This window comes from Amaranthus tricolor, chromosome 12 (assembly GCF_026212465.1).
Source record: "Amaranthus tricolor cultivar Red isolate AtriRed21 chromosome 12, ASM2621246v1, whole genome shotgun sequence".
Lineage (NCBI taxonomy): Eukaryota > Viridiplantae > Streptophyta > Magnoliopsida > Caryophyllales > Amaranthaceae > Amaranthus > Amaranthus tricolor.
The window spans coordinates 8,130,717-8,141,638 of NC_080058.1; the positions used below are offsets into that span (position 1 = coordinate 8,130,717).

A 10,922-nucleotide genomic window follows, 5' to 3' on the forward strand; every position below is an offset into this window, starting at 1 on the left:
ATTCTCTAAAAAGTCTTGTGCACCATAATTTAGCCTTCCTAGTTTTTCCCATAATAGTATAATAAATAAGATAAATAAATCAATTAAAATAAATTTTGATTTATATATTATATTGCAATTAATATAAATAATAATATTATATGTAATCTATCTTTTTTGTTCTATGTAATATTTTAGATTATTTTTATAGTATAAATTAAATGCATGGTTATGTTATTGATTAATATTACTAGAGCTGTTCAAAACAAACCCGACCCGAAAATCCGACCCGGAATCGAAAATTATCTGACCCGAAAAAATGTAAGTTTTTAAGGTTTACCGAACCGCAATTACCCGAACCGATACTTCACTCGAACCGTTTGATAACCGAAAATGGCAAAATCGAACTCGAACTGCAACCGAATTTTATAACCGACATATAAACCTTAACCGATGTTACCCGAACTGAACAGTGATCGATCCGAATCAAATCCGACCCGAATTATGCACGTAACCGATTGTAACCTGACTAAAACCGATTAAGATCGATCTGTTTTTAACCCGAACTGATACAAACCCGAACCGATTGTAAATCAAACTGTTATAAATCCTAATCAAATTTTCACCTAAATTTAGCAAATTAAGTCCAATTTCAGTTTTCTAATAATACGGAAAAAGGAAGAACACAAGTTTTCGGACTAGGTATTTCATTTTCAAAGTCCATCCCTATTTAAATAAAAAACAATTATATACTAATTCAAAAAACAGTTATTGGAGTAATTGAATTCATGGCTAAAGCAATAAAAAATAATTATATACTAATTCAATCTTGAATGTATTCTATATATGTACACACTTTCAAAGCTAAATATTAAAAAACTAAAGCTAAGAAGGACAAAACTTTCAAAGCTATGAACAAAACTTTCACAGGAGGGTCAAGACACCGCGGTGGGCCTTGGTGGTAGTGCAGACAGCCGTAGCTGCTGGTGGTGGTGCACGAAAAGGCAGCAGCTGCTGCTGTTTTGTAGGCGGGTGTAGCGGGGCTCGAAGCACATATATCTAAAATCAAGAAATATTCAATAATTCAAGTATTCAAGATAAACAAATACATTAACAAACACATTAACAATAACAAAGATTCAATCACTCCAAAAACATAAACAAAAAAAAAAAATCAAGAAACAATATTCTATTAAAATTCAAGAATCAAAATTAACAATAAAGATTAGAACAACAAGATTAAGAATTTAAGATTAAGATTAAGATTACAATTAAGAGTGAAAATACCTAAAAAAATCAAAAATTTGATTTTTACGGTTTTTGTAAAGAGTAGAAGAGGAATACAGTACAGTCGACCCTCGACTTTCGACCAAGTGAGGCGTGAGCAGCAGCAAGCAGGAGCAGCGCCAGACTGTAGTGTTAGAGCCACCGGCGGCAGGCAGTGACGGTGAGGAAAGCAGAATTAGATTAGCTTGCGGCAGGCAGCAGTCTTTTTTTTGGGAAAGCAGGAAACTTGCGGGAAGGAAGATTTAGATTAGCTTAGAAGTTAGAAAGCAGAATTAGAAATGTGAAGTATTGTTAGGCTTAGTTTTTTTCTTTTTTTTTCTTTTTTTTTTATTTTTTTTTTACTCTTATGTCAATATTAATGAAGGGCTAAGATTGAAACCATTTTGAAATCAATGGTTAAAATCCAAAATCCATGTGACATTTATAGTTGTATGTAATTGGTTATTGAAAGTTTTTAAGGATAGAAGAGGTGGACATTATCAAAACCATTCATTCATTCACATTACACATTATCAATGGCTTAAATTTAATTAATGGTAAATACTATTTTAATGAATATTTTCTTAAAAAAGCTAATTAGCAATAAAATTGAATAAGAATTATTTATAATTATGAGGTTATTAAATAACTTATATATTATGTAAACATAATTAAATAAAATTTTAATTCGTTATTAGTGGTTTAATTTCGTTGAATTCATAATAATTGACAACTTGCAAGTTACAATTAAATCTTTAATATACTATCGATTAAGTATCTATGTAAGACAATAAGTCTATGATAGTTTAATAGATTGTTTTGATTAGTTTTGTTCATTCAACTTGATCAAACTTACAATATTCATTCTCACTTACAATTTAACGACATAGCTTCAAGTCTATATTAGACAAGTTCCAATTAAATCTTTATTAAACGATCGATTAAGTATCTAATTGATTAATATTAATTAATATATAGACTAATACTATATTTCTAATAGTTTATTTAGTTAATTTTAGGTTTCATTATACTTAAAAAACTTCAAAACTATGTAAGACTGTAAGTTTATAATAATCTAATCGATTGTTTTGATAAGTTTCATTCACTCAACTTGATTAAACTTACAATATACAATATTAAACTTACATCGGCTATGAAAGATACTAATAAAAGAAAAATCCTTTAAATCACTTCCACATATCTCATATTAACTTACGCAGCCACGCTGTGAGCACAAACCGAACTATTCTTTCGCCTTTTACTAAAGAATACCATGTGCTTGCTGCATTAAGTGGCATACGTTTATTTTTGGAGGAAGCTTTTAATTAAGGTTAAATGGGTCAAATGACCTGAAATATATGAATTTAATGATCTAAAAAAAAAAGCAGGTTAAATGGGTCATTAGCAGGTTGACCCGATCTGCTACAGATCAGGTCGGGGTTTCAATTTTTGACCCATTTAATTAAATGGGTCAGGTTCAGGTCAAGGGTTTATTGACCCATTTATATATGACCCGAACCTGAAAATGACCCAACCCGACCTGTTTGACACCCCTATCTGCTATATCTGATAAAAAAATCGTTAATTATTTTTTGTAAGTAAATGAGCATACATCAATTAAAAACCTGACTATTAACTTATTTCGATATTGACCCGATCAATAGTTATCCGTAACCGATAACTACTCGAAAAATAAAGCTCGAACCCGATCTATACCCGAAAAAACCGAACCAATTAGTAATCGATGACAACCCGAGACCGATTGACACTCGACACGAACTTCAACCGACACCGAACTGATGCAAACCCGATAGCTTGAATAACCGATCTCCAACCAAACCGTGACTAACCGACTCGACCCGAGTGTGACCCGTTGTAACACACAGCCGAAAAATAACCGATCCGAAATGCAACCGAACCGAATAACACCCGCCCGAAACCAACCCGATCAACCGAATGAACACCTCCAAATATTACAAATCATTTTGAACTTTCCTTAAACTCTACATGGAATCAAGATTTTTAATCTTTTTATTACATACTTTTGATTATGGTGGATAGTGATTGTAGCTTTCCCAACTTAATTATTTCCTCTCAAACACACTAAAAGGATTGTTGAAATCTTTATCCCATTGATCATGGTAGTGGTGTAATCTCACTTCCAAATTAACTATTAATCGTTTAGACTATCATTAATCTACATGGCTACATTACCAAAAATCGTTTGTCAACATTGATAAACGGGAAACATAAGGGTGATTTACTACTTTTTTAAATAATCGATTAACCGTTATTTACATATATATTCTCATATTGCAATTATCTATAGATAATAAAATTTCATTTAATATTCATTATTAGTATCTCTTTTATTCAGTGTAAAATTTTAGATAATTCGTTCAGTATAAATACATTGTAATGTTACAATTTATATTTCAATCATTTTAAATTTTTCATAAACTTTACAGCCTATACTTTGTTTTCCCGTTTTGAAATTTCTTTTACTGTTACAATAACTATCTGATCTCCAATTTATTTTGCTATCAAATGATTCGACATAAATATTAAGAAGAAAATAAAGCAAATACAGTGGAGGAAGTAGACGAGTAGTAGTAGAAAATTTTTCATACAAATAAATATTATTAGCATAAACGTTTTATATGATTTGCCAATAATTATGCATCGAAGTTAAAGAAAAATATAAAAAATGAAAAAAAAAACAAAAAAAAAACCAAAAAATATATTTTCCGTAGTAGTTAAAGGTGCTAATAAAGTTTTGTGAAATCACAAGTTATTTTGACATGTTTGGTTCAATAAGTAGCTAGCTATGGCTTCTATTCTCTCAATTTCATTGTCCAATCCTTTTATTGCCACATTCTATAGTTTCATTTCATTGCATTCTATCTCATTTTATCCATTATATATACCTTGTTACAATCCATTTGGCTAGTTTTTTCTTAGTTTGTTTGAATTGTCTTTTATACGTCTCCTTTTATATTGCGATACATATGTCTCTTTGTAGAGACACCCATTACTTACGTCTTGGGTTTGAGTGGTGAGAATTAACATCCAAATACTTGTGTGGTGGTGCCAAGTCTACCATATGGATCACAATTAGGGGTGTTCAAGGGCCGGGCCGGGACGGATAAGGGCCCTTAAAATTAATATGGGCTTTAAATGGGCCCGCCTTTCAAATTATCATTTATCAATTTATAACAATTAAATTATCATTTATAATTATTAAATCAAAAAATATTAACTACTTTATTAAAATTGTCATTTATAATATTTAAATTATACATCAATTATGCTATTTACAAAGGCCCGTTTTTGGCCCTTATTGAGCCCTTTTATAACCCGCTTCATTTTAATTATAGTATAGCTCGTTTTCGACCCGGCCTATTTTTGGCCCAACCCTTACAAAGCCCTTCTAAAAACGAGTCAGATAAGGGCTCAAAATGGGGACTCAACCTATTGAACACCCCTAGTCACAATCGTTAGAGTAAGGTTTCCTACAAGGCTACAACTCCTTGTGATTTTATCGAAAGTCTATAACCTGTATGGTTGGTGTGCTAGACCTTACACAATCGGTTATTGACAGTTTTAGAATAATTTACGAGTCACAGCCTTAAAATTCAACACTTTTGTAAACTACATCCTCAATGTTTATTTTTTTACAGCTATCAAAATATCAAAGTTTACAAGTTCAGGCCAAAACACAAAATTTCGACCATTTTGGTGGTCGAAATTTGGTGATTAATATGATTATATAAAATAAGAAGGCTACACATAATAAGAAGAATACCAAAGACTTTTTTGTCACTATATATACAGAAAGCATATTATGTTATAAATTAAGAATATTGCTTAGATTTATAGTATGGTATCCTTTCTATATATATATATATATATATATATATATATATATATATATATATATATATATATTTGACATTTACAATTTAAGTTCTTCTAGTTTTACACTGACCTTAGATTTATTTTATTTTATTAAAATTAAAAATGTAAAATATATAGAGAGAGGGGTGAGAGACTCTTTATATTTGGGTTCAATATTCTAAATAATACAATTATTAACGTATGAATTTCTTATTTGTAGCTTATGTAATCATTTTCTCCAAAATTAATTATTTATGGGTCAACGGGAGGGTTTTAGTAGCACCGTCCTTCACCACCCATGGGCCATGTGATATCACTACTAAATTGATTGTTTATAAATGGTAATTATGGATTGCTAATACGCATTTGTATTACGCCATCAATACTTCTTTCTGTACTTTCTTGCACAACAAGAGTGTACAATCATACGTAGAGGTATTCAATTAAATTAAAATAAAAATTTGAAATTAATTTATTAAGTTAAATAGAGTATATATAAGCATAAATATAAAATCATAAAAACTATAAAGTCATACAATATATTTAAAAATAATATGACCCAAAGCATGGGATCAGAGAGTGCACAAATTACTAATATATACGTATAAAACTCAATACAAAAATATAATATCACAACAAATAAATTTGAGGATTGTGACGACTGTTTAGTGTCATAATAAAAATTAAGGGCAAATTGCGACAAAAATTGAAAATAATTGATTAAAATGGAAATAAATGGGGACGGGTTAGCGATAAACAAGTAAATGATTCAAATAGCAACGAAATTGAAACATACCAACAACGTAGGTAATCTACCATACTTTAAAGAAAAAAACAAATTTAGCGACAAATGATCCATTTTAGAGTTTAATTTATAGTAGAAGATGGGGAAAAAGTCTGTAGAAAGTGAGATAACATTTTGCAACAAATCATTTATAAGATAAAGGCAAAAGCTAACAAAGCCGATGTTCCTTTATTAACAAGAATAATAACATATCTAAAAGAATAAATTAAAAAAATAAAAATAATATATATTGAAACATAATTTAGTGACAAATTATAAATTTTTACTATACGCCCCAGAAGATCAAGAGAAATATTAAAACAAAAAATTTAGTGTATCTTGTATGAGGTAGTTTCACTGCGAGATCCTCCCTGTATATGGGTTGAAGTAACCTAACTTATATAATTATTAGTACACTAATTTAGTATGGAGATACATATAAATTAAATTTTAAAAGAATGATCCAAGAAAAATATAATCTTTTATTTAAAAAAAAGTATATAAAAACTATTTATTTTAATAGAATAATTACTTTGAATAACAATACAACTTACTAAAATATTTAAACTAATTTAAATCTAAAATTATACTAAAATATATTTTTGATGGTCTCTTCCATTAAATAAATTAAATTAACTATATAATGAATGAATTAAGCTTATTATCAGTCAATTTAAATTAATTTATTTGATTTTAATTTTAATCTAATTAAAATTTAACCTATTAAACATCCTTTAATTAACTAAATTAATATATTTTTAAAAATGATTTCTTACTTACATATAAAATGTTTTATTGAAACAATTAAACTATTCAAAATTCTTATTTGATTAATTAATTGTAATAATATATAGTTTTTCCTTAAATGCATATTAATTATACTTTCTCTTTTTTTTGTCCACTTTAAGAGAGAGAAATTTAATTAGAATTTTGAAGTGTATATTGAACATAAAATATATTCATGTGAGATTTTGTTAGATTTGTCTTAATGTAAAGTTTTTAAATATATAATTTTTATAATTTTTATGATGTGTTAGAGATATTAAGGCTTAAAATTTGCTAAAAATGCGTGCAAAAAGTAAAGTGAACAAGTATAAAGAAACAGAGGGAGTAATAATTATTAATTTTTTTCCTTAAATGCAGAAATATAATTGAAAAGGGAATTTATATGTTAAAGGATTTGTGACTTGTCATACTTATGGTAGTTGACATTGTAATTGACTGATTCTCAATATTAAATTATTTGTTTCTATTTTTTACTTTGAGGTGAGTATTATTATAGACGGATATGATTAAATTGTATAAATATTTAATTGATATAATCATTAATTATTTCCTTAGTTCAAGAATTCAAATATAGACACTTTTAATCCAATTAAAAAGAAAATGACATAATCATCCTAAATGTGCCACTTATTATTATGCATTAAAATTGATAGATTATATGATAGAATATTTATTTTAAAGCTGTCTTACCAAAAAATAATGTTTCACAATAGTACTTAAAAAAAAGATATTAATTGCCTTAAAAATTCATAGCTAGCTGTTTCATTGCTAACTTTGTTGCCTCCCCTATGTGATCAACTTCTATATTTTTATGATCATGACAATTAGTGGTGGAAATGAGGGTAAGTTTATATATGCAGCATTATATAATGGAGTTGCATTATCATCTTAATCATAATTAGCATGCAACAAATGTATTTTTCTAACTTATCCTATGAATTGATTAATAATTGCTCTTATTAGAGAATGGACCAATCAAACTTTTTAATTAGATACTTATATATACTTATTATATTTATATGTCATCTTACACTCCAGAAAAGCTGTAGCCAAATAATAAATTAATGATCAACCCTTTACGATTTTTTTAGTACTTTATCAATAAGGCCGCAAGATCTATAGTTTGTGATCTCCAATAAGAAAATTTACACTATTTCGAGAATTATAAGTTGATTTAGTGGTTAGGATTTGTATGATTCTTATTACCTGTAGGAAGATTAACTTACTATTTTTCTTAGGACCATGTTGTTTATTTTTGAGCCATATAAAAAGAGCTTCTAAAAGCTTAAAACGTAATAAATAATTAAATACTTCTTTTATTTTATATTATTGATATAATAAAAAATTCTAATATAACTCATATTACATAGCAAAAAAAAAAGTAAATAATGTGTAATTCAAGTTACTATCCATGGAAAATAAAAAAATATTTTTAAACCCTAAAATATTTGAGGCCCTGTGCAATATCCCATTTTGCCCTTGCTAATCAACACTCAACGGTCTTATTCTCCTCTCGTCTATAGAGTTTTTGTAGCCTATCCCAAATAAAAAAATTATTTCACCACAAAAGAAAAGGAACCATATGAATATATATGATATTAAAAAAATAATATAACAATAATATATGTTGTGAATGGTATCATGAATGGTATGACTTGAGTGTAAAATTGATGTGTGCATTCATGTGTGACTCTTGGGATGGAATCCAAGGAGTATGTTAATGTGGGTGATTAGTTGGTAACTTAATGATTGTAGTGTTTAAGTGTAATTTATTGAGGTGAAGTATTCGTGGGAATTATTGGAAAATACTTTGCTTGAGCAGAAACTGACAGAAGAATTCTGAAGGTCGCTCGAGTTGCTCGCTCGACCGAGCGAGCTCTTGGTTTTGGTCGAGCAATTCCTCTGATACTTCTAGGATGCTGGTTTTTGAGCTTTCAAGTTCTTTGAGCTATTTCTTATCATTCATTATTCAACATTAAGCATGTATTAAGTGAGCAATTATCATTGAATGTGTTTAGTACTATAAATAGAGCTCTCATACTCACTCAACAAATAAATCAAAGACAACCCGTAACTCAAACACATAACCTTTTGCTTTTATCTCTTACTCAATTGTAATACTTCATTTGTAAAAGTTATTTATACTCCTTTGATATAATATAAAAAAGAAACTACACACGATGGAGGACGTAGCCATTATTGGGTAAACCTCTTTAAATCTTTGTGTTTCTTTACAATTTTTTACATTATCAAACATTTGTTTAGTTCATCGTTTTTATTATTGTTTATCAAAGTTCTTACTATATATTTCAATATATAATGATTGAGATTTGAGTGTTTGTGGGAGGGGTTAGGTATTGGGAACAAAAAAAGAGGCTAATCTGTTAATGATGGAGCAATATGTAAATGTAAGTATTAGGCATGTCTAGGTTAAATGGATATTGTATATCCCTGCAGGCTTCATGGATAATATATGGATCGAATCAACAACTAGTAATAAACGTTTTGCTGCTTCAGAGTGTCCCTTCATCATTCATGTCTGTCTAAGGAACTTCTCCAATAATTGTAATGGGAATCTAAAAATTGAGTTTCATTTTTGAAATAAATTAATTGTTTTGTAGTTTGAAACTAATTTTGAAGAAATTATCCGATAAAAATAGAATATAAGTCATGTGGTTGAATTTAAAATTGCTTTTTGTTAAATTGCAATTAATTTGTTTGAGGTAATGGTAGTTTAATTGAATTAAAAAAGTTTATAATAAGTCGATGAGCAATATAAAAATGTCAATATATTAGAAAAAAATGGGATTATAATTATTAAAAAATATTTAAATAAAATTAATAAGAAATATGTGAATTGTAACCATAAGCAATATAAAAATGTACTTGGTTGTGTAGATGGTTGGAGAGCAAGGCATGGCCTTGTAGTGCATCCCATTCAGAGATAGGACATGCGTACTATTAGGGCTGCACACGGTCCGGTCTGGTCTGGTTTGACAGAAAAATCAGACCAGACCAGAAATTCCGGTCTGGAAATTTTTCAGACCAGACCGGACCAGACCGTTCTGGAATGGTGTTGTCTACGGTTTTTTTTTTTTTAATATTTTTTTAATTGAGTGAGAATCTAAGATAAACGATAATTTGTAAACAAAATACATCATCAAATCCGAAACATCACAAATAAATTTTATTGAACATTTCAAGATAAAACGATCAATGAATGATACTAAATTCTATTGAGTAGCCTACTGCTCACCCTACTCCTTTATTCAAGTTTGAGATCAACAATAAGTGACACACTCACAAGATAAAGCACTTACAAGCAGAGTTTTAAGACAGAACTATGATCAAAAATAAAGTAAAGAGAATCCAGAAAGATTTAAGCTATGAATGAAATTTTAACTTGATAAGTATTCCCATGAGAACTTACAAATTGAGACATGATACGCTCAAGAATAAGCTGGGAAGTTGCAGAAGTAGCAAAAGAAAAAGAATTTCCAAAAATAATCTTTTTATGATCATCAGATTCTCCTTCAAGAATAGGGGGAGTAGTGCAGGAATGAACAGTTTTGGGAGCTAAAGGGAGAGACTGAGAAAGAGCTTTTGAGAGTTGATTACGGTTTTCCGGTCCGGTCTGGTCTGAAAATTTTAAAACCGGGACCGGACCGTAAACCGTTTTAAAAATTAAAAAAAAACCGGACCGGACCATTTAGACCGTAGACCAGACCAAATATTTAAATTACGGTTTGGTCCGGTTTGGTTTACGGTTTAGACCAAACTCTGTTCAACCCTACGTACTATGGGCATTAATGAACTATGCGTCCAAAAGAGAATCACGGGACACGTGGAAGAGGCTAGGAAAGCATCAACATGTTGCTTTCGTAATATTGTTGCCCTCCTTTTAAACCTTCCTCTCCAGTCTTCTATATATATACTTCCTCCGTTCCATAATACTTGCTACATATTTCACTTTTGGCAATTTTATATTACTTGCTACATTTCCATTTTTAGTAATAAAACAATCATTTAAAATTCTACCTACCCCTATTTTTATCCTACTCTATACCTCTCTAACTTTTTTACCTACCATTATTTAATCTTTATCTATTCCCAATTAAAATTAATATTCCCTCCATATTTATTATTCTCATTAAAAAATCACCTAATCTCCCATAACCCACCATCCCAATTAATTATTTCCTCTATTTAA

At 29.1% G+C, this 10,922-nt stretch overlaps 1 non-coding gene across 1 annotated transcript; it reads left to right on the forward strand.

Moving 5' to 3' along the window:
- Nucleotides 1-2,463: 2,463 nt before the first annotated feature.
- LOC130797375 (U5 spliceosomal RNA) lies at nucleotides 2,464-2,578 on the forward strand. Its single transcript, XR_009038843.1, has one exon. It is a non-coding gene; the product is annotated as a U5 spliceosomal RNA (small nuclear RNA).
- The last annotated feature ends 8,344 nt before the right edge of the window (nucleotides 2,579-10,922 follow it).